Raw genomic sequence first — 25664 nt, 5'->3', positions numbered from 1 at the left:
CAAATAATCATATCACATCAGTTCCTATGTTTGGTCTCCATAGTCACAAAAATGCTTTATTTGTATTAATTGGCATTTATAGTGCACAGTAGGACAAATGCTCAAATGTTGCCTATAAATAGGGCATGGGCATTATTTTCTTCATTCATCACATTCATTCTAGTAGCCTGCGTATTTTAGTCTGTTAGTTTGTCATCTCCTAGTTGTGAGCTCCATTAGAGTTTGACGGAGACATAAGAGCTCTAACTGAGTTTTGTGTGCATTTCTTAGTTTTGGTAGGCATTTGAATGTTTGTGCAACTTCTACTAGTCAGTTTTCAGCCCTTGCCAGCCCCGTGACTGTCCTAGGACTGCCAGCCAGCATTTGCACAGTTTTTAGCTGCAGTCGGACTGATTATACAGCAGTTGGCCCAGTTAGGGCAGGTCAGCCAGACAATCTTTTGTGTTTTCAGCTGTTTGTAGCTGACACTCTGGTTGGGCAGATCATTCACTTTTTTGTCTTCCAGGTGCTGCGTCAGGTGGCTGCAATCTTCTCCGTCTCTGTTATGGACAGTAGGCTGCACACACTCTCTGTTGCGCTGACACTCTGGTTGGGCAGATCATTCACTTTTTTGTCTTCCAGGTGCTGTGTCAAGTGTTTTCAGCTGTTTGTAGCTGACACTCTGGTTGGGCAGATCATTCACTTGTGTTGTCTTCCAGGTGCTGTGTCAGGTGGCTGCAATCTTCTCTGTCTTGGACAGCAAGCTGCACACTGTCTCTACTGCCGTCATCCTCACTGCCACCGTCGAAGGTGGTGTCATCATTGTGCAATTTGATCCAGTGCCCTCATTGATGCCTTGGGCTGCATGCAATGACTGATTAGTCCTAATTGTATTCTACTTTCTTCTTTGTTTAGTGTAGATCATTCTTCTCTTCCTGCTTTCTCTTCTCCTCTCCTTTTCTCTCCATGTTTGTGATTCTCTTTTGTTGCACACTCTTGTAAAGAAACGGCCTAACATAGAAACACAAATACACAATAAATAATTTGGAATGAACGAATTTGAATAATACATTGCACATGCAGCAAACACACTATGCGTTGAATGAATACCAAACCTCGAACTCTCATGTTTCAAGGATCAAGGCAGAGATAATGAGCTAGAGAGAGTGTTGTACTGTGATGGATCCCAAAATGCAGCAAGGTAGCCTTTGAAGATGTCTAGCAGCAACAAACGCAGCAATGTGGTAGTTGGATCATTGTTAGACAGGCAGACGAGAGAGAGAAACTGAAAACTCAGCCTCCAGGATGTCAGTGACAGGCAGTATGACTCCAAGAGAGTCAAAACGTAGTAGAAAGTGTAGACAACAGCTGATGAATATCAAATGCAGCCTTTTGGGTCAAAATGCAGCCTGTGGGGTGTCGGTAGTAGGTGGGGATGGTGTAGATGCAGCAAACTCAGTCTCAAACAGGCTACCGGGCTGTAAATGCAGCCTTTTGATGAAGATAGATAGTTGACGGCAGTGGTACATGGTGAGGACAGCGAGAAGGCTGAAAACAGGTGCTAGATGGGTGTAGATAGTGTGTGGCAGCTTCTACTGAGATATCCTTTGTGAATGGGGTGTGGGCAGCAAAGCTCTAGTACCTAAAACTTGCAAAAACAAGATTGGATTGAGTGGGAGGGTAGGTTGTCTATCTATAGAAAGTCAGGGGCCTCCCAAATTAGGGTTTACATGTGGGACGTTGATACTATCTTGAACCACATTTGTTTAAAAGAAATGGTTAAAATTCATTAACTAACTTAAGTTTGGGGTTGCTTAATAAAAGCTTACGATGATTTAGGTCAATACCCCTTCTTAGACCCAAAACTGAAATGAGAGAGACTGCAAACAAGCCCAAGTCCTATTTCTTTTCTTTTCCCCAAGGCATCCCATCCCAAAGCAACCAGGACATCATGCAAAGGGGACATCACTCTAGAGTGGATAGAGCTTTGAACAAAGGGTACTTATCAGTTGCCTAGTAGCTTATTAAGTCCTGCAAAGGTGGATGGAAACACAGTTGACTTTCTTTTTTTTGGGATGGAGAGCTTTTGTTTTGTTTAAAAAGATTTAGCATTAAGCGAGGGTTAAGAATTTGAGATAGGTGCTAAATTCAAAATTGTTTCTTGTGAAATCCTTGAGCCTTTGATATGAATTTTCTTTTGAGTAACTTCTAAAAATAGTAACCTCCTAAATTTTAGGAGTTGCTAAATTTAGATTTTGGAGAGTTTAATTGTATAGGTTTATCGGTTGATGGCTTGTTTTTTTGATCATGAGCATCTGGTTTCACTTTTTGAAACCACTCATTATATAGGTTTTTAGTCAATGTGACTATTTGAGTGAAAGAGTCTTAGTCATTTGGGCTTTTTGGTCAATTTAACCACCCAAGTAAATTGCTCTTGGGCATCTTGTTAATGATGACCCAAGTATAATTCTAGGGCATTTTCGCCATTGGCTATCCTTGACTAGAAAGATGAACATTTACCACACTCGAATAATATAAATCACATTTCAAAGTAAATGAGAATAAAAAATATGAATCATTGAGCCAATATGTCGTGGGAACAATTGATATATAAAAGGTTGGTTACATGTGAGATATACTTAATGGATATGTGAAGGAATGTGCAACGGAAGGAGAAGGGATGGGTGGGAGATTAAATGGATTTGTGGATGCGATAGTGGGAAATGTTTTAGGTTTCTTTTGTTCATTAAATGCATTGAATTGAAATGAAAAAAGAGATGATTAATCTACTTCAAAATGACCTTGAGATGAAGAAACTAAAGGAAAAGAAGAGGGAAAACTTACAGGTGGAGAAATTAACCTACTGTATTCTTCGCCTTTTTTAGAGTTCAAAAACAAAAGTTTGTCTTCTTCAGGACTATTAAACGATATCCTGATTGTATGGTCCATTCTTCATGAGAATCACCAAAATCTTGCAGAAAAGAGGAAGTGAAATCAAAAGATTGAGAAGTAGGCATAGATGAGAGAGAGAGAGAAATGAATGGTGTCGGTGTAGATGAAAGAGATAGAGAAATGAATGGTTTGTACTCCATGCCCATTTGCATGATAGGATGGCCACTCCCTTATGGAGTTTGCATTCTCCTTGCAAAATCATTGGACCAGTGCATTGAATCTAAAGGGGAAAGCACAGATTTACCTTTAAGTTGTTATTGAGCCTGCTAGATAAGAATGAGGTCGTACTTGATTGAAGAAATCTCATAGGGTCTTTAGACTCCATGGTAGTTCAATGTTTCTTCGGCCATGTCAAAATCTTGTAGAGCAACTTGTGAGATCACTCCTATTTGTTTCTCGATGGATTTGGCTTGGGAGAATGAAGCGGTGATGTAGTGTTTGAAGTTATCTTGCCCTCTCGTTGTTCTTGCTTTTGCAGAGAGCTTTCAGATTAAAAGCTTAGATTTTTTCAAAGAGTGTCTAGCTCTGATACCATGTAAAGAAATACCCTAATTCAAAAATACAAATACAATTGTATGACAAAGCACAAACTGATAATAGAATACACTTAGGGTTAGGCTAACTTAAAGACAATGAATATAATAAATAATCTAGAATGAATGAATCTGAATAATGCAAACTTGATGTAGTAAATACACTATGCAATGAATGAATAATGAATCTCGAACTCGTGTATCAAGGATCGAGGTAGAGATAATGAGCTGGGGAGTGTGTTGTACTGTGACGGATCCCAAAATGTACCAAGGCAGCCTTTGAAGTGTTAGTAGATATGTCAGCTCATGTGTGAGGTTGTGCATGCTTTAGGACTCGGCATTATTTAAATTATTTTAGGCATTTTTAATGATCTTCATTTTGGTTATATTTAGTATTTATTGCTAGCCGACCAACATTTAATGTTGGCCAACCTGATCATAATGAGGACATATTTTTGTCCTATTTATTCAAGCTGTAGAATCAAATAAGGAAAACATGAATAAAGCTTCATGTAGCATCATGGAATGTATCTCCCACAATAGTAGATTCAACAGAATACATAGTACCCTTTATTTCCATAATCCCAAAAGAAGATGAACTCATCCATAAGATTATATGAATGGAAAATAATCACATAATATTCAAATTATATCTTTAACATTCAATCCATAGTCTTCTACTCTCACTCTCATAGAAAACATAATGAGTTACTAGATTGTCACTCCAAATATTTAGCTTTAGTCTTCAACTACTGTCTTGTGGGTTTTACCATGTATAAACTCTCCATGTCATTCAAGGCCTATTTAAATCTTATTTGTGAACTTTTCCAAAATAAAACACACCCCGTTTTCTACTCAATCTGTAAATAACCCTTTCATATGCCGCCCTCTTGTATGGGGGAGAGAGAGAGAGCTGCTGGTCCATTTTCTAATAAGAGAATAGCAAGTTGCTGTAGGAAGACAACCATCTGGGAGTCTCAACAGGGAGGGGACAGTAGGGAGTTATTTTTGAGGGGCTAGCAACAACATTGCTAATCAGATCACAGTATTTTGGAGGTGCCTGGCAATAAGGGATTGCATTAAATATAGGTGGAACAGGCAATAGGTAGAATTTAGGTTTTTCTTGCAAAGAAAATCAAATTTGTCTCTCATCTTGGCTTTCTCTCACCTTCTTCAACTAATTCTCAATAGATCTTAGCATTTCTTAGCTAAATTTGGTGGACACCAGAGATATCTTTGTTGTAAAACCTAAATTTCTCTAGAAATTAGGGTTTGATATCCACCTCGGGACCCATGCCAATCAGTAAAGGCATTGTACACTGAATTCAACACTTGAAATTTGTGTAATTGTCAGGGAATTCAGATGCCATTTCATTCATCGTAATTTGGGGCAGCATTTGGCGAGTTGGTGGTTTCATTTATGCAAGTCCTAGGTGAAAAATCTAGGGGCAATTGGCCCGAATTGATTGCTGATTGTTGCTATAGCAAAGAGGTTTTTGAAACAACAAAGAAGATTGTGAATCTCTACTTGTACTAATTTCATTAGCAATTAAGTTAAAGAAATACCGAAAGGGGCGCCAATTTTGGGGTGAATAGGATGTCCTATGTTTAGATTATTAAGGTAATTTGTGCATTTCAAGTTATATTCATTTGCTGATTGCTGTAGTTAAGTGCTTAGTTGGAAAATTACTGCTCTTTCCAAGAAGAAAGGCTGGTTTCAAGATCTAGAAGATTATCATCTGTATGTATCTTGACAAGATTAATACTTTTACTGCCAAGTACATCCTTGAGAAAGTGATACTTCACCTATATGTGCTTTGTCTTTGCATGAAAGACGGGATTTCGTGCTAGCATGATAGCACTCTAGCTATTGCAATGGAGAATAGGGGTCTCAATAATGCCAAGCTCTCCCATCAGATATGAAAACCATAAAGCTTCCTTGTATGCCTCAGTAGCAGCCACATACTCTGCCTTTGTACTAGATAATACAACACACTTTTATAGCCTGGAGATCTAGGAAATTGCTCCACCTATAAAGGCGAATACATACCTTGAAGTAGACTTTATGCAGTCAACAAGACTAGAATAGTCTGCATCCGTAAAGCCAACGACAAATGCCTCTTGCTTTCCAAAGTAGATGCACAAATCTTTTGTGCCCTTAGGATATCTCATTATACCTTTCATTGCTTTCCAATGCTTTCTACCAGGATGTACCATGTACCTACTAACCACTCCCACCGCAAATGCTATGCTAGGACATGTAGCAACTATAATATGCATTAAGCTACCCACAGCTGAAGCATACAGAATCTTTGGCTATTTCAACCTTTTTATAATCATATGTAGAGCTGTCCTTTGCATTGAGTTTCACATATGGATGCGATCGTACACCAATTGCTTTCCTCCTCTCCATATTGAAATGTTGCAAAATCTTGGATACATACTCTTATTGTGACAAATAAAGAAGACCTTTGGATTTGTCCTTGAGTATATGTATGCCAAGAATGTGTTTTGCCTCACCAAGATTCTTCATGTCAAAACTGTTATGTTGGTTCTGCTTCAATGTGTCCAATGCATTAATATGCCTACTACCAATTAGTATGTCATCCACATACAAAATTAGTATAATAAGGTTGCCATTTGCTATCTTCTTGGTATATAAGTAGTGATCCACTTGACTTCTTCTCTCTTATTGTGTTCTTGAGTGAGCTTTCTCTTGTATGTATGGTGTGTGTTTGGCGCAACAGCTCACCTTAGGCAATAATTGAATGACTGCAATCTTCCAGTCTAACGGCGTGACACCGGAATTCCAAACTTGCTGACATAGGCACCAAAGATTTCTCTATGGTCACATGAAAGATGTGACACTTATTGCAAATGATGATTTCTTCCCTTAAATGCAAGTAACAATAGAGCAATCTTTTCTCTATATTGTCTCCAAATACCTTAGTGAGTTTAGAATGCCAATGAAAAACTTTCACTTTGATACTTGGGCTTGAAAGCTCTTATCCCTCTTTGAGAAGGGCATGACCCCACTGTAGCATGCGATGTCATGGGGGATACTCTAAACTCCTTAGTGAGTTTAGAGCACCAATGAACAAATTTTCCACTTTGATACTTAGAGGGACCAGAAGTGACCTTCATCTTGTAAACCCATTTGCATGGTAGGACTTTCTGCCCCTTGTGCAAATGCACCAAATCCCAAGTACCATTCTTCTTTAGAGATTCCATCTTTGACAACATAGCTTTATGCCATTTCTTGTTGTTTTCTCTGTCTATTGCTTCCTTGAATCATGATGATTCACCACAATCTGTCAACATGACATAATTTGCAACATAATTTGCACCAAGAACAAACCTATTTGACTGTTTGGTATTTCTGGTCGACCTATGGACCCAATGATTAGTTTTTGCTGGTTGTTCAGCCTACAAATTTGCATTAACAGCTTGCTGTTCAAATGGTTTAGCATGCTATCCCACCCGTTCAGCTGTTCTAATGGCACATTTTCTTGCTAAAACTGTGGTATATCATGGACAGCTTTTTGCTAATCTATTTTAGTATAATTTGCACCAAGAACAAACCTATTTGACTGTTTGGTATTTCTGGTTGACCTATGGACCCAATGATCAGTTTTTGCTGGTTGTTTAGCCTACAAATTTGCATTAACAGCTTGCTGTTCAAATGGTTTAGCATGCTATCCCTCCTGTTCAGCTGTTCTAATGGCACATTTTCTTGCTAAAACTGTGGTATATCATGGATAGCTTTTTGCTAATCTATTTTAGTATCATTCCTTGTACTTATAGGGTCATTTACAGCAGGTATTTGTTGCTGTATAGCGGGCACTCTTTGTTGCCCTACATGTATCTCTTCTTGGAACAACCCTTTTGACTTCCTCAGTCTTTTCGGGAAACTCAGCCAATTTGTAGGCTGGAAATAATGCCAATAATTGATCAGAGTAACACCCCTCTCAGATCCTGGACAAGGCAGCAGACGGAGAGATCTGAAATGTCGGTGCAGTAAAGCCTGGGAAAGTGCCTTCGTAAAGAAATCTGCAAGATTGTCTTCTATCTTACAATATTCCATATCGATGGTCTCGTCCAAAAGTTTCTCCTTGATGAAGTGGTACTGGATCCCGATGTGCTTCGTCCGAGCATGGATTACAAGATTCCGTGCCAAGGCAATTACTCTCATTGTTGCACTGCAATATAGAAGGACGAGTCAAGGGGCAGCCAAGCTCCTCCAACAACCACCGAAGCCACACAAATGAAGGTGCAACTTGATACTCTGCCTCAGTCGAAGATAGGGCTATTGTGGGTTGCTTCTTGCTACTCCAAGAGATAGCACCAACACCCAAGGTAAAACAATAACCTGTAGTAGATTGCCATTGGTCTATGTCGCCAGCTCAATCCGAATCACTCCAACTTGCAAGAACACGATCAGAAGCATCTGTACCTGTTGGATAGGAAATCCCAAGGTCGGAGGTCCCCCTCAGAAACCGAAGTATCGGCTGAGTAGCTTGCCAATGCACTTGTTGAGATGCACTCATGAACCCAGCCAAGAGACCTACAATAAAAGATCAACCCATGTGTTGAGGAGCCAAATCAATGATCCAATTAGCTGACGGTAGCGGGTAACATATGCCAAAGGAGAATTTGTGTGTGAAGTGGCCTTCCAATTCGGATCTATAGGAGTAGAAATGGACTGACAATCCTGCATCTCAAAAGTCTCCAAGAGCTCTTGTACATATCTCTGCTGAGAGATGAAAATCCCCCTTTGAGTCTAATAAATCTTGTGGCCCAAAAAGAAATGGAGAAGTCCTAAATCCGTCATCTCGAACTTCTGATGTAGGGCTGCCTTCGTCTCTTCGACCTTTTGGGCATGATCACCCGTAACAATCAAATCATTAACATACAAAACAAACAACACACGACCACCCTTTGAAGTGTGCACATAAAGCTGCGGATTGGCCCTAGAGCGCTGATATCCCAACTTGACTTGGAGAAATGAATCAATTTTCTTGTTCCAAGAACGTGTTGGGAATAAAGGGCCATCGTGCCTTTTATATGTGCACGGGTGTGAACACATCCTTAGCACATTTGTACTTTCATATATATCTATCTAAAACCTGAAGAGGTATACTAGTCATTGTACCGAATATCAGAGGTGTCGTGCTCACTCTTTTTTCTACTGCTCTCTACTCTGTGTGTGTGTGTTATCCGTTGTGTTCACTCTCAGCTCCATCAAGCTCCATCAAATTGGTATCAGAGCATAGGTTGTGCATGCTTTTCGAGATTAGACCAGCTGATGTTAGGTAGAAGATGTGACAGCTGCGCGACAATAGGTCGACGGGAACAGGCAACCAGTCGGTAGATGCTGAGCGTGTGGCAGCAGTACGCGACGGGACCAGTCCAATGGGCGCAACAGGGCAGTAGTCGTGGCACAGGGCGACGAGGTAGGTGCAGGCGCAGCATGTTGGGTAGTGTCACGGTTGTTGTGTAGTAACGGGACCAGTGGGGCGTTGACGCGGCGCATAGCTAATGGATGGGGCAGTTGACAGGAGCCACGCAGCTAGATCAAGCGCTGTCGGACTTGATGGGTCAATGGATCCATCATTCCGTGTTTCTGTTTTTTCCTTTTCTTTGCAAAAACCATTATTTTTCTTTAAATTTTTTGTTTGAAACTTCTCTTTCTAATCGGAGGCCACACGCTGGAGGTACAAAACTCAGATTTGTGCAACTTTGAGCCTAGGAATTTGGGGCTTTTTCAGATTTGATCTCGTCTATGCATGGTAGAGATATTCAAGTCAGAAATTACAGACACTGTGTGGTGATCTCAATCAAATTGGGGATTTTGCCAAATTTGTCAGAATTTTGCTCTTTTGAGTAAAATTTCTTGACATTGGTTCTCGAGAAATTTGGGGATGTCTAGATTTGATGTGAGCAAGACAAGAGTGATATTTGTCTTAGAAATTGCAAGAATTTGTGACATTTTGCCTCCGACATTTGGGGCTTTTCATGCACATGTAAGAATTGGGCTGAAATTTACCCAATTTCTCGACATTGATGCACATTGGACCCCGTGCAATTTGGGGCTTTTGCTATTTGGGTGAAATTTGTGTGCCATTTGGTCATTTTATGTGCATGCGGGTTTAATTCCATGCAATTTGGACATCTAGCACTTGGAAAATTTGGGGGTTTTTTGCTGAAATTGCTCTATTTTGGTGAAATTGACCTATTCTATGTATGTTAGAGACAGTGCAAATGTATGGTTGATGCTTTGAGCACAAAAATTTTGGGGCTTTTGACCGTGTGTGTCAAATTTTGTGCCCGTGGGTACATGTACAACAGAAATTGCAGCTCAAATTTGGGACTTCTCATGTAATGTGATGTATTTGTCCTTGGAATAGGTGTAATCAGTTGTGGAGTGCTGTAGCACAAGGTTTAGTGCTTCTGAAAATTTATTTGCAGATCTGAAATTTCTGCTTTTACGTGGTTATTTATTGCTGGTTGGTACCTGTTTGTACCTTGATCACTTGTGTGACAGTTTGGGCTTGCATTTGCTGAATTTTTTGGTCACATTTGGGCTGGAAATCATGGCTGGCAAGCAATGATAGCAGTCATCTCATGCACATTAAAAAGCTTGAAGGAGCACATAACTTTGCAGTCTAGATAAAATAGTGCTATAATATCTTGTTGTAGAAGAAGCAGGCAGGGCCGATTAAGACCAAAGGGGCAAAACCCGCAGATATGGTATAGGAAGACTGGGATGAGTTAAATGAGATTGCATGCTCAACCATCGAGCTATCGATTTTTGATGCCTCGCTGCTTAACATTGAAGGTTTGGATTTTGCCTATGCTATTTGGACTCGACTGGAAGAACTGTATGCACAGAAGAGTGCTGCAAGCAAAGTTTATTGGCTAAAAAAGCTTATGGATTTGCGTATGAAAGAGAGTACAACAATGTCTACTGACTTGAGTGAGTTTAACTCCATTTTCAGCCAATTGGTTGCCTTGAAGTTGAAGATTAATGAACAATTTAAGGTTACATTTTTGCTTTGTACTTTGCCAGAGAGTTGGGATACATTCAAGACTATTATGAGCAATTCTAATGCGATCCTTTTGTATGCTGATGTAGAGAGTGCTCTACTCATGGAAGAAATGAATTGGTAGAACAATTATTGAGTAAGTCTTCCAGTGCTTTGCATATTAGGGGTAGATCACAGTAGAAAGGCAAATTTGATAGCAAGGGATGCAGTAAATCATGTGGTAAGGATGTTGAATGCCATCATTGTGGCAAGAAGGGTCACTTCAAACGTGACTACTATAAATGGAAGAAAGAGAAAGGAAAGGGTAAGAAGACAGGTGATAGCAAGAAAGAGAAGAAAGAGAGTTAGCCTAAGAAGAGCAGTGTCAAAATTGAAGAGGTGAATATAGTCACTCATGACAGTGACAATGGGAATGACATACTCTTTGTCTCTTCACACTTTAGTACACATGCTTTACTTGCAAATACGGATGATGACATGCACACTTGGATTCTAGATTCAGGTGCTTCCTTTCATGTCACCCCTTATCGTGAGTGGTTTTCTGACCATACAAGAGGTCGACATGGTGTTGTCCATCTTAGGGACAACTATGCATGACACATGTGACATTGCAGGTATTGGCAGTGTGTAGTTGCAGTTTCAGCATGGTTCTGTCTTCACACTTCGGCATGTATGGCATGTACCTTAGCTCAAGAAGAGCTTGATTATGGTTAGCATAGGGCAGCTAGATGACGATGGTTTTCATGCCACCTTTGGTGATGGGAAATGGAAGATCTGTAAGGGATCTAGGGTTATTGCCAGAGGTTGTAAGAGTGATACTTTGTATCCACTTCATGTATCTAGTATGCGTAACCATGTTGTTGCCGTGACCGAGCAGCCAAGTGTTTCTTTGTGGCATGGCCGGTTGGGACACATAAGTCAAACTGGAATAAAAGTGCTTTCTTGTTTGGGTTACTCGCCTTGTCTTCGTTATGCTGATTTTGAGCATTGTGATCATTGTGTTTATGGTAAACATGAATATATGTCTCATAAGAAGTCTCTTTCGTTGAAATCTTCTTCTCTAGAGTTAGTACATTCAGATGTATGTTAGATACCAGGATTATCTTTAGGGGGAAAGAAATACTTTGTCACCTTTGTCGATGACTCTATACGGAAGGTACGGGCTTATCCTATTTGTAGCAAGGACAAAGTCCTTGACAAGTTTAAAAAATTCTTGGCATTGATTGAAGATCAGACTGATAAGAAACTTAAGTGTCTTCGCTTTGACAATGGTGGGGAATATGTGCCTAAGGCCTTTCAGGCATTTACAACAAAGGGATAAAGAGGAAGCTCACTGCCTCCCATAATCCACCCCAAAATGGAGTTGCAGAGCGTATGAATTGGACCATAGGTCCGTACGATGTTGTCTCATACTGCATTACTCGGCGGCTTTTGGGTAGAGGCTGTTATGACAGTTGTTTACTTGATTAATCAGTCACTGAACAGGTCTTTGGGGGGGGGGGGATCCCTCAGGAAGTGTGGCCGGGCAAACCACCTTCATATGCTCACCTGAAAGTGTTTGGTTGCGAGGCTTTTGTGCACATTCGTAAAGAAGAACGCAGCAAACTTGAGCCAAAGTCTTGTAAATGCATTTTCCTAGGATATGGTGACGAGGGTGAAATGGGGTATAGATTATGGAATCCCGAGAAAAGAAAAGTCGTACGCAGCAATGATGTTATCTTCTGGGAAGATTGTATGCACAAACAGCCCGAAAGAACAGAGGAAGTCCGTAGGGTTGTATTCCAGGAAGAAATACCTTTTGGACAGCAAAATGTGTCCGTTGTACAGCAGCAAATACATGCTGTAAATGAACCTACAAATGCACAAAATAAGGCTGGAAATGATCAGTCAGCCATTGCTCATAATGATGAGCCACTGGATGTGCAGGAATAGCGAGGACAGCAAGCTGTTAATGTTGATTTGCAGGCTGAAATGCCAGGACAGCAAGCTGAACTTGGAAATTTGCAGGCTCAACAGTCAGCAAACAATGATCATTGGTTTAGGAGATCGTCTAGGGCTACTAGACAACCTGATAGATTCATTCGTGATGCAAACAATGTGGCTGATTATGTCATATTGATAGACTGTGGTGAACCGTCTTGCTTCAAGGAAGCAATGGATAGACAAGAAGCAGTAAATGGTATAAAGCCATGTTGTCAGAGATGGAATCTCTTGAGAAAAATGTCACTTGGGACTTGGTGCAGTTGCCTAAAGGACCAAAATATCCTTCTATGCAAATGGGTTTACAAGATGAAGGTCACTTTTGGTTCCTCGCCAAAGTACAAAGCACGATTGGTTGCGAAGGGGTACAAGTAGGAACATGGAGTTGACTTTGATGATATCTTCTCTCATGTAGTCAAGATGACTACATTGAGAACCATTTTGGGCTTGGTTGCAATTGAAGATATGGAGCTCATACAGATGGATGTAAAGACTGCATTCTTACATGGTGATGTGGATGAATACATATATATGCAGCAGCCTGAAGGGTTTGTGGCAAAAGGAAAAGAGAAGATGGTATGTAAACTCAAAAGGAGTTTGTATGGGTTGAAACAAGAACCAAGAGAATGGTATCATAAGTTTGATACATTTATGCAATCTCAAGGTTTTCATAGAAGTCAAGTGGATCACTGCTTATACACCAAGAAGGCAACAGATGGCAGCCTGATTATCTTGGTTCTGTATATTGATACATGTTGATTGTTGACAGGGGTACTCATGCCTTGGACTCACCGAAGCAAAGTCTTCATGGCAGCTTTGATATGAAAGATCTTGGTGATGCAAATCACATTCTTGGCATGTGAGTACTCAGAGATAGGTCAAAAGGATTACTCTATCTATCTTAGTAGGAGTATATCTCCAAGGTTTTGCAATGTTTCAATATGGAGGGGGGGGGGAAACAATTGGGGTTCCATTGCCTCCATATGTGAAACTTAGTGCAGAGGACAACCCTACATCTGATGATGAGAAGGCTGAAATGGCCAAGATACCATATGCTTCAGTTGTTGGCAGTTTGATGTATACTATGGTTGCTACACGTCCTGACATTGCCTTTGCAGTGGGAGTGGTTAGTAGATACATGGCAAACCATGGTAAAAAGCATTGGGAAGCAGTAAAAGGTATTATGAGATACCTCAAAGGCACAAAGGATTTGTGCATCTGCTTTGGAAAGCAGAAGGCATCTGTTGTTGGCTTTACGGATGCAGACTATGCTGGTCATGCGGATTGCAGAAAGTCCACTTCTGGGTATGTATTTACCTTCATAGGAGGAGCATTCTCTTGGATCTCCAGGCTACAAAAGTGTATTGCATTGTCTACTACAGAGGTAGAGTATGTGGTTGCCACTGAGGCATGCAAGGAGACTTTATGGCTCTCACGTCTAGTGGGAGAGCTTGGCATTACAGAGTTACTTGTTCTCCATTGTGATAGTCAGAGTGCTTTTATGCTAGCATGGAATCGCATATTTCATGCAAAGACAAAGCACACAAAGGTGAAATATCACTTCATTAGAGATGTACTTGATAGCAAGAGCATTGAGCTTGTCAAAGTGCATAGAGATGATATCCCTGCAGATCTTCTCACGAAGAGTCTTCCAGCAAAGCGGTTCGCTCATTGTCAACATATGATGGGAGTTGGATAGGTATATGTATTTCAACTTTGTACATACCTAGATTTAGCTGATTTTTTTCTCCTCTTAAGGTACATTGCCTTTAGATGGGAGGTTGTTGGGAATAAAGGGCCATTGTGCCTTTTATATGTGCACGGGTGTGAACACACCCTTAGTACATTTGTACTTTCATATATATCTATCTAAAACCTAAAGAGGTATACTAGTCATTGTACCAAAAGAGGTATACTAGTCATTGTACCAAAAGAGGTATATATCTATCTAAAACCTAAAGAGGTATACTAGTCATTGTACCAAATATCAGAGGTGTCGTGCTCACACTCTTCTTTCTGCTGCTTTCTACTCTTTGTGTGTGTTATCCGTTGCGTTCACTCTCAGCTCCGTCAGGCTCTATCAGCACGCGGAGCCTGCTTCAAGCCATAGAAGGCCTTCTTCAATTGGCCTTCTTCAACTTGTAAACCTTTGCATGTGAGGAACCAAAGCTAGGAGGCTGCTCTACATAGATCTCCTCCTTCAAATTACCATTCAAGAAGGTTGACTTCACATCCAACTGAAAGATAGGCCATCTCCTATGACCAACCAAGGCAAGAACAACATGAATAGTCGCCATGTGAGCAGCAGGGGCAAAAGTATCATGGAAATCAACACTTGGGTGTTGTGCAAAACCTTTAGCAACAAGGCGAGCCTTATGCTTGTCCAAAGAGCCATCACTATGGTACTTGGTCTTGAAGACCCATTTGACACCAATCACCTTCTTATGAGAGGGACGAGGCACAAAGTACCAAGTGCCATTCCGCTCAATAGCCTCCAGTGCGGCTTCTATCGCTTTCTGCCAATGATCAACTGTAAAGCCTCCTTCACTGATGTAGACTCTCTATCCTGCATAACACGGGACATTAAACAATAGTTAGAGCAAACAAGCTCCATAGTATATGCCTAGTGCCACCGTGACCTCCGCGGTCTATCCTGTGGTTGCCTCTCCTCAGGGATCCCCTGATCCCTGAATCTTGGAGCGTGTCACGGGCCCAACGAGGAGGAGGCCGAATCTCGCCTCATCGCGTTCCATTTGCTAAAGTTTTTGGAATGTCCACCGTCAATGGAGTACCAATCGGTGAATCCGGTGGCTAGGAAGTAGGCTTCTCATCCGAAGAAAATTCCTGAAGAGACACATGCTCGAGAGGAACAGTCGTCGCTGGGGCTTAGCTATCACTGGGATCTCCAAGTACAGGGTGATCCTCACCCCCCTTTGGGGCTTGAATCTCCACAAACCGAACATCACGGCTCGTGTAGACATCCCGCTTAACAGGATCATACAATTGGTAGCCTTGAGATTGCGAGCTATAGTCCACAAACACGTCTCTTCTAGAAGCCGCTTCAAATTTGTCACGCTGTGTCTTTGGGATGTGAACATAAGCATCACTTCCAAAAACCTTAAAATAAGAAACATCGGGCTTTGATCCAAAGTACGCCTCAAAAGGAGTCATACCAACAATAGTGAAAGTAGGGGAACGATTAAGGATGTGAACTGAAGTAGCCACAGCCTCAGCCCATAGACATTGAGGTGTTGGACGATGCTCCATCATGGTATGGGCCATCTCGATTACAGTGCGATTCTTCTGCTCCAAAATGCCATTCTCTTGAGGTGTGTTTGTATTGGCAAACTCCTGGTGTATACCACGATTTTCCCAAAACCGAGCAAACTCATTAGAAATAAAATCTCCGCCCTTATCCGATCGTAAGGTCTTTAGCTTGTGCCCCGATTGGTTTTCCTCAAAGAGCAACCAATCCTTGAAGTTGGAGAAAGCCTTGGACTTCAGCTTCAAGAAATAGGCCCATACCGTCATGTTGTAATCATCTACAATGAGCATGAAATACAAACTCCCTTGAAGGGATTCCGTTCTCATCAGTCCATAAAGATCGGTGGAAACAAGCTCCAAGGGTGTCGAAGACCGCCTTGAAGCCTTGTTGGGAACAACATCACGAGTCTGCTTCCCATGGATGTAGGATACACAAAACTGCTAATTCACCACAATATTTGGCAAACCTCGAACAGACTGGTCTTTAGACGCCTTTCGAAGGTATTTATAATTAAGGTGACTAAACCGAGCATGCCAAAGCTCGGACCGAGTTTGAGAGGTAAGAAGAAGAGAAGTAAAGACAGAAGAAGACCACAACTTGTAAACTCCATTCTCCTCATAACCTGAAGAAAGAACCGCTCTCGATTCTTGATCAAGAATACAAAAAGAATCCACAACAAATTCGACCAAGAGGTCGAGGGCATAAATCTTGTGCACTGAGAGAAGACGATACCCCAAAGCCGGGACATAAAGTACCTCAGATGCATGGGCATCACTACTTCCATCTGGAATAAGATGCATGTTGCCATGTCCCTAAATAGAAATAGATGAAGTATCTCCAATAAGAATCTGAACATGAGAAGGCCGCAAATGAGGAGGAGTCATGTGCCTAGAGGCACCACTGTTAACAATCCAATCCTGAGTAAATGGGGCCGTCAACACAGCATCAGAAGCTGGCATAGTCGAATCCTCAACCACCTTCCAATGGAGGAAAGCAATTGATGAGGGAGCAGCCACCGCTCCGGAATTCTTTGAAGATTTCTCCTTCTTCTCCTTCTCCTTGTCGGGGCAATCCTTCTTCCAGTGACCTGTTTTGCCACAAATGTGACAAGTAGACTCCTTGTCTTTGTCCTTCTTATATTTGTCTTCCTTCTTCTTCTTTTGGTCCTTCCTCTTCTTTTGAGAGGATTGACCAACCAAAGCGTTAGATTTCGAAGCAGTGGTTCCTTTCAGTTGCTTCTCTTAGTTCAAGACCATAGGAGCCAACTCTTTCCACTGAAGAGTCTCAGACCACCCTGAAGCAATCAAGGCGGAATGAAAACGTGGTAACTGTGAAAGGAGAGTTATTGCCATGTCTTCAAAAGTGATCACCTTCCCTGCGTTTTGAACCTGCATCTGAAGCTGCCTTAGCTTGTTGATATGCTTTCGTATGGATGATGACTTGTTGATACTCATAGTCCTCATTTGCACTTCCAAAGAAACATTGCTTCATGACGGTCATCTGATTATACATCTAATCCAACTCCAACCATATCTCCCTAGCCACCGTCAAATGCTCTATATGAGAGATAACAGCTGTAGTACATGAGAGAAATAAAAATGAGCGAATATGAGCATTGAGTTTATCTCAATGTGCTTGAGCCTTTGCTAACTCCGCCTTCTCAAAGGAAGAGAGTCTGGACTCGTCTCGTGAAGGACGATTGATAGCCTCTGTAAGAAGCTCCGCCAAATCATAGGACCCCAATATGGCAAGTATCATGACCCGCCAGATGTGGTGGTTCTCACCATCAAGCTTTTGATCTGAAGAAAGAGCTAGTAGGACGGGCACCTTCCAGTCCATGATTGCTTGAAACTTTGTCTCGGCCTCAAAAGACATCTTCACCTACAATGCTTGCACAAAACACAAAGAGCAGCCTCTCTGACTGTGAAAATAAAGCATGCTAGGGCTGAGGTTCGCTCGTCTCGTTCCTTCTTCACTTGCCAGAGGCGATGAAAAGGGAAATTTGCACTTGAAGGCAAAAAATGCAACCTTATTATTTCTCTAACAGCAAAAAAAATAGTAGCTTTAGCAAATCTTCTCTTTTCTCACACGCCCACACTCGCCTTAGCCTTGTTTAGATGCTCAGTCTACTTGCTCGCACTTGAACGCTGAAAATGCAACCTTGTGTCACGCTAAAAACTCCTCTTCAAATAGGTCCACCCTAGGTCAGTCCTTCAATGCTCTGATACATGTCAGAGTGAAGCAATGTGGAAGCGAATGACCGTGACAAAGAGTGAACAAACAGAGGAGAGAGAGAGAGAGAAAGAGAGAGAGAGAGAGAGAGAGAGAGAGAGAGAGAGAGAGAGAGAGAGAGAGAGTGTGTGTGTGTGTGTGTGTGTGTGTGAAACACATTTACGCAAAAAAAAAGAGAGTGAAACACAGAAAATCTGCAGTGAAGAATGCTATATAAGGATGCCCGAATTATACACAAATGCAGAGAGAATATTTGCGTAAGTCTCCACCTTGAGGATCTCGATCTTTGTCAGCCTCAAGAGCAATCACTGCAGTCGGTAGGCTGAAATCTGTCAGAGACAATATGCCAAGACTGCTGGAAACTCAGCCAATTTATAGATTGGAAATAATGTCAATAATTGATCGGGTCGGTTGCATTAAATGCAACCGACTGATGCAGTTCCATTGTTGGTGTAGTTTGATTGTCGCCACACGTGGCACCTGTTGATGTGGTGTCTAGGGAATGACTCTTAACATCTCCTTGTGTATCTTCACAAATGCCTCACAATCAAACACTCTGAAGTGTGCATATGGTGGCTTGTTCGACCACACTTCTAGAGGGACTCTCTCCTAAAAAGATGTGTTCGGTGACCGACTTATCAAGTGTACGACTGTTATAACAGCCTGTGCCCAAAATCCATGAGGTAATGCAACTTGAGACAACATAGTACGGACCTTCTCTTGAATAGTCCTATTCATATGCTCTACGATACCATTTTGGGGCGGATTATAAGGGGCAGTGAGCTCCCTCTTTATCTCTTTGCTGTCATAAAAGGCCTGAAAGGCTTTGGACATATTTTCCTTACCATTGTTAGAGCGAAGACACTTTAATGTCTTGTTGGTCATATTTTTCAAGTTTTAGAAAAATTTAAAACTTATCTAACTCCTCATCTTTACGACGGATCGGATAAACCCATACTTTGCATGTGGCATCATCAGCAAATGTGATAAAATATTTCTTTTCCCCCCAGAGACAACCTTGCCATCTCACATCCATTTGAATGTATCAACTCTAAGGGTGAAGGTTTTAATGAAAGAGACTTTTTATGTGATATTTGAGCATGCTTACCAAATATACAATGATCAAAATCAACATATCTCAAACACGGCAAATAACCCAAACGAGAAAGCACTTTCATTCTAGTTTGACTCGTGCCCCAACGGGCTATGCTACAAAGACACACTTGTGAAACTAGCCTTCCTTCTCGGATAGGGTGGTTTAACTTGATTAAGCATTTAATTACAGTAATCAGCTAATGAACATAAACTGAAATGCTCACTTTACCTTCATAATCTTGGATAGTGGACACCCTGTTGGCTCCAAAACTGGTGCCCCTTTCAGTATTTCTTTAATTTCAATTGCTAATGGATAAATTACAAGCTGAGATTTCACGATCTCCTTGGCTGATCCAAAAGCCCCTTGCTGTTCCAAAAATCGGCAAAGCATTCGGGCAAATTGCCCCTTGATTTTCACCCAGGTTTTGCTCTAATGGAACCCCAACTGGTCAAATGCTGCCCCAAATTCACAATAGATGGGCTAGCATCTGAAATCCTCACAATTCCACGAATTTTCGGTGCTGATTTCAATGTACAATGCCTTTGACTGATAGCACGGGTCCCAAGGTGGCTGTTAAACCCTAATTACTGTTGTAATTTAGGGTTTACAGCAGTAAACTCTCTGTTGTCCACCAAATTTGGCTGTACTTTGCTACCAATGACTGAGAATTACTGAGAATGCTTGAGCATAGATTGGAGGAGATGAGAGAATGCTGTAGAGAGAGAGAAAATCAGCTGAAATGTATCTTTTGATTTGTAGCTCTGATGACAAATCTAATGGCACCAACAGCTTCAAAAGGGGGGTAGAACAACATCTCGGTTGGCGAGCCCTCCTCTTCTACCGCCGCCTCTCTTGAGGCAAGAGAGAGAACCTGCTGTCTTTTGTCTTGTCGCGGCGCGCGATCAGTCGTCGTCACCTCTCAAAGCCAAATCTGATCACCTCCTCTCCCTCCACCAAGCTCTAGAATGGCTGCAATCAGCTTCCACCACCCTCCAACAGTCTTCACCCTAGTTGCATGGGAAAGTTTTGCCAAGTGGCAGTCTTTCTAATGCATTTTCAGCCATTAAATTAATTTTTCAGAATTAATTAAATCTGAAAATTAATTTCAGCCCTTTTGGCCTTATCCAAATTAAACATGTCCATTTGTAATGAAATTGGCTAGGCCATTTGCAACTTGGAGTGATTCCCAACCTTTGTTGACCCTTAGACTAGCATTAATTAATTAATTAATGCTAGTCCCTAGTGTCACCACTGACACTTAATGGCCAAACAATTGTCCTAGGGTCCAACCTGGCACCGACCACCAAAACCCAGTTGGCATAACTTAACACAACTTTTACCTTTAACACCCATTGCATCCTCGGGGTCCTTGGCCCTTTCCCTTGAAATAATTGCCATGTGCATCACATGCTAAACAACCTTGCACATTTGATTAATAACTTAAATCAAATGTTACTAGCAAGATTAAAGCATCTCAAAATTTCACGTCCCCGTGACACTTGGCTGCTCGGTTATGGCGACAACATGATTACACACACTAGATACATGTTATGGATACAGAGTGTCACTCTTAGAGCCTTTAGCAACAATCCTAGATGCCTTACATAACTTCCATTTGCTATCTCCAAAAGTGGTGTGATAGCCTTCATCATCTAGCTGCCCTATGCTTATCAAGCTCTTCTTGAGTTGAGGTACATGCCTCACATTATACAAAGTGAACACTGAATCATGTTGAAATGCCAACTGCACATTGCCAATCCCTGCAATGTCACATGCATAGTTGTCCACCAAGTGAATAACACCATGTCTACCACCATTGTAGTTAGAAAGCCACTCACGGTGTGGTGTTACATGGAATAAAGCACTTGAATCAAGAATATAAGTATGCATGTCATCATCAGAATATGCAATCAATGACAGTGCACTAAAAGAAGAAGCAAAGAGTACATCACTACCACTATCACTCTCGTGACTAACTACGTTGACTTCCTCTATCTTCACACTGCTCTTCTTTGCATGTTGGCTGTCCTTTTTCTCATCTTTGTTATCATCAATGTTTTTGCCCTTGCTCTTCTCTTTCTTTCACTTAAAGCAATCGTGCTTGAAGTGCCCTTTCTTGCCACAATGACGACACTCTACATTTTTTCCATGAGACTTGTTGTGTGCTTTGTTTTCAAAATTACCCTTCTATTGGGATCTGTCTCTAGTATGTAGTGCATTGGAAGACTTGTTTGCTGAAATATTTTGCTTATTGAGCTCTTCCATGAGTAAATAGCTCTTCATATTTGAATATAATAGCATGGCATTGGAGTTGCTCATTGCTGTCCTAAAAGTGTCCCAACTTTCAGGCAAAGTGCATCATAGTAGAAGTGTTGCCTTGAACTCCTCATCAATGTGGAACTCCAAAGCAATTAGGTGGTTGAAAGTAGAGTTAAATTCATTCAAATGTATAGACATGGCTGTATCTTTCTTCATATGAAGGTCCATCAATGTTTTCAACCAATAACCCTTGATTGTTGCACTTTTCTAAGCATATACTCCTCAAGTCTTTGCCACATATCATAGGCACATTTCAATTTCTCTATGTTGGAAAGCAAAGTGTTTGACACTAAAAGTTCTAGGGTAGAGCGTGCGAGCTTATCTAACTCATCCCACTCATCTGGATCCATCGTTGCTAGTTTAACCCCTTTTGTCTTTATGGGGTTAACTTGTTTCTTTTGCACCAATACATTATAGCACTGCTTCTGCCATATAGCAAAGTTGTGTGCACCCTCAAGTTTATTAATGTGCAAAAGATTGTTGCTATCACTGCTTCCAGCCATGATTTACTACTCAAAAGTGACTCAAAAGTCAACAAATGTGAGCTCAACTGTCACACAAATGACCAAGGTACAAAGCAAGTACCAATCAGCAATGAAAAAAGCAGTAATTGCAGAAATTTTAACTATGCAAATCAATTTTGAGAGTCATAAAATGTGTGCCACGCCACACCACAAGCAATTGCAGCTGTGCCACAGACTAATATATCAATTTCATAAGAAAGCAAATTTAGTTGCAATTTTTGCTCCAAACACATCCACAGGCACAAATTTGACTCACACAATCAAAAGCCCCAAAATTTCTCTGCCCAAACTACTCAAATTACATCAAACATAACTCTTGAGAAGATTGCATGAGCCAATTTTGCCAAGATTATACAAATTTTGCAAAAGTCTCAAATTTGTCCGGAGTCCAATGTGCTCAATTTTTATAGAAATTGCAGTGCAAGTACATACCAAAACCAAAATTGACCCAAATTTTGTAAATTTAGCAAAGGCCCCAAATTGTGCGGGGTCCAATGTGTCAAAATTTCAAGAAATTGTATTTGTCTCATTGCAAATTCCACAATTACATGAAACCCCCAAATTTTGGGACTTCGGAGAGTGCAAATTCCGCAAATTTTACTCAACCGAGTAAAATCTTCAAGCATATTCCAAAAGTCCCAATTTTTGGGAGTAAATGCATGCCCAATCTTTCAGATTTGTTAAACTGTTCTTATACACACATGACAGCCTGTAGACGTTAACCAAGGATAAACCCCTTTTAAAAAAATGTTATTTCCTTAAAAAAAAAATAAAGTTGACTGTTGATGGGTCAATGGCTGCTCACGTCTTGTGCTGACCTTGCCTGACTGTAGCCTGTGCCGAATTGCCCTGTAGGTTGCGCTGAACTGCCCCACAACCTACACGACACCTGCACTAACCTGTCGCTCGACTGTCCAGCTGCACGCAACCTGCGGTGGTTATGGCTAAGTGAAAGACTATTGCATGCCTGCCTCGTAACCTGTGACCTGCACTGGCACCTTGCAAGCCTAGCTCAGACTGATGACCTGCTGTTGGCATAGCTCGGACTAGCTCTAGAAGCATGGTCGCAAGAACCCTCAGCTCTGATACCAGTTTGTAGAGACGGGTGCGTAGTGGAGATGTGATATTCAGCAATGGCAATAGGAGAGAGAGAGAGAGAGAGAGAGAGAGAGAGAGAGAGAGTGTGTGTGTGTGTGTGTGTGAGTGAGAGTACGAGAGAGATGCATGATGTGTGGGTACAATGAGTTGTACCTCTTTTAGGTTTTTGTGATAGTCATATGTAAAGTACAAGTGCTAAGGGTGTGTTCACAACCTTAGTACGTATAAAAGTACAAGTGGTCGGGTGTGTTCATACCCGAGCATGTATAAAAGGCATAGTGGCCCTTTATTCCCAACATATATGCTGAATTTTCAAAGAATATAACATCTCTACTCACAAAGACCTTGTGTATGGAAGCATTATACTGCTATACCCTTTGCTTTTCATGCTATACCCAAACAAAAATTTATTTTATTGCCTTGTCATTAAGCTTTTAATGAAGCTCTTTGGGTACATGTGCATATGCAACACAAACAAAAACATGAATGTAATTTACATGAGGCTTCTTGCCATACCATGCCTCGTATGATGTAATTGTTTTCAATTCTTTTGTAGGAGCACGATTCAAAAAATGATTTGCACACAAAAGGCCTTCAAGTCAAAATCTATGAGATAGCTCAACATGTATCTAGTCATTTCCATAAGAGTGCGGTTCTTGTGTTCTGGTACTCCATTTTGTTGAGGAGTCATCCTCACTGTAGACTGATGTGCAATTCCATGATCCAATAAATAAGCCTCAAAGGCTTTAGACATGTACTCCCTTCCTCTGTCTGTACAAAGAGATTGCACTTTCAAACCAGTTTTAGTTTCCAATTTGGTAACAAGTGTTCGAAATACATAAATAGAGTACACCCTTGGCAGCTGCAGGCTGAGGTGATGCTGCTGGCAATGGCTCTGCACAGGGAAGAATAGCAGTGAAAGCAGGTTGGTGCAGCTGTTTACAGGGCGGGTAACAGCAAACAGGCTGCAGAACTGAGTGCAAACAGGCAGGTTTTGGTGCTGGGCAGGGCATCAGTGTTGGGCAGAGCAGAGAAGAGGCGGTGCAGGGCTGAGCTGAGGCAGTGCAGGGCTGAGTTGAGGCAGCAGAGGCGAACAGCTAGCAGAGCAAGCGCTTGGAGTGGCTAAGCTGGTGGAGCTCCTCCTCCTTCAACAATAGCAAATCTTGTAAAGAAATACTCGACAACAAAAAATAAACATAATTCTACAATGCTACACGACTAGTCACAATTTGATAAAAATCAACACAACATTTTCGATAGAGAGACACAAGTAGAAATACAGAAAGAGAAATTTGTATTATAGTTTGAAGGAAATAGAGGAGCAGCAGATAGCACAATCATAAATTGCACTTTGATGCGAAGCTCAAACCTCCCAACCACCCCCAAGCCGATTTCATGTACATGAAAGAATCGCAATCTCACTCTCGCTCACAATCTCAATCGCAATTGCAATTGCATTCACAGTCTTTCTCAGATTTTGGAAGAAGAAGATGATGAAGATAACTGTTTGTTCAAATTTTTGGCCAAAACGGCTTTACATGTCCAGAATAAGCTTTTCAAAAACGGTGTGTTTCCCAAGAAAAGCGTGTGACAAAATTGACGTGATCCTCCCAAATCATCACTCACATGCAAACCTGCCAAAAACAAAAATAAAGCACAAACAACATGATACATTTTAAATAACAATAATAATGTGTTGAAAATTGTTTATTTTTTATTTTCAAAGGCTCATATCTCCGAAACGGTAAAGAATTGGACCAAGCTTGTGAGACGACAAAATATTCTCCTCGATCTCCTCTTTGAATTCCATGAGAGGAACTTTGATCAAATTCTATTCCGTTTGATAACAAATCAGCTTCCAAAACAGGTCTTATGCCTAAAAAATAGAAAAATTTTGACAAAAAATTTACCATCATCAAAATTTGTCAGAACACTAAGTGACGTAAAAATCATTTCCAAACACTATCTACACATGTCAGATAAAAGTTCGATATGACTTTATTAGGGCATATCACATACAACAAATGCAAAGATTGATATAGAAACAGAGTTAGGGTTAGGGTAACTCAGAGACAATGAACACAATGAATAATGAAATGAATGAATTTGAATAGAATATAAGGCTCATTGTAGCAAACACACTATGAAGTGAATGAATATTGACCCCCAAACTCGTGTCTCGAGAACCGGAGCAGAGAGTATGAGCTGGAGTGTGTGTTGTACCCTTGATGGATCCCAAAACACAGTAGGCAGCCTCCAAAGTTGTTTGGCAGTAGCAAACACAGCTCAAGTGTGGTTGGATTAGTGATAGATGGGCAGAATCAGCAAAACGCAGACATGGTGATGAGGTGATGATGTGGCAGCACTAGCAATGTCAAAAATAGCAAAATATTGAGCTGGCAGGCAACATCAGCACCAAATGCAGGCTGTTCTGTAGTAAATGCAGGCTGCATGGGAGCAGACAGCAGAAAATGCAGCCTTCTAAGGTTGGAGGCAGCAGGTGGCAGCTGGTAGAACAGTAGATAGCAGTCGCTTTGCTGTAGAGCAGTAAGAGAATGGCTAGGAAGAGAGAGAAATGGTGAGAGAAGGTTGGATAGTAGGCCCCTGTTGATGGAAAGAAATGGTGGGCAACTCTGGTTG

The 25664-nt window shown here is 41.2% G+C and overlaps 1 protein-coding gene across 1 annotated transcript in view; it reads left to right on the top strand.

Annotated features, from left to right (window-relative positions):
• The window catches only part of SCY1 (SECY homolog 1), a 57982-nt gene that overhangs the window by 3575 nt on the left and 28743 nt on the right, over positions 1 to 25664 (top strand). The gene's annotated exons all lie outside the window — the stretch shown is intronic.

Source organism: Lygodium microphyllum, chromosome 2 (assembly GCF_053477565.2).
Source record: "Lygodium microphyllum isolate KBCC chromosome 2, Lygodium_microphyllum_v1.1.10, whole genome shotgun sequence".
Taxonomy (NCBI): Eukaryota; Viridiplantae; Streptophyta; class Polypodiopsida; order Schizaeales; family Lygodiaceae; genus Lygodium; species Lygodium microphyllum.
This window is presented reverse-complemented; position numbering and strand designations above follow the sequence as displayed.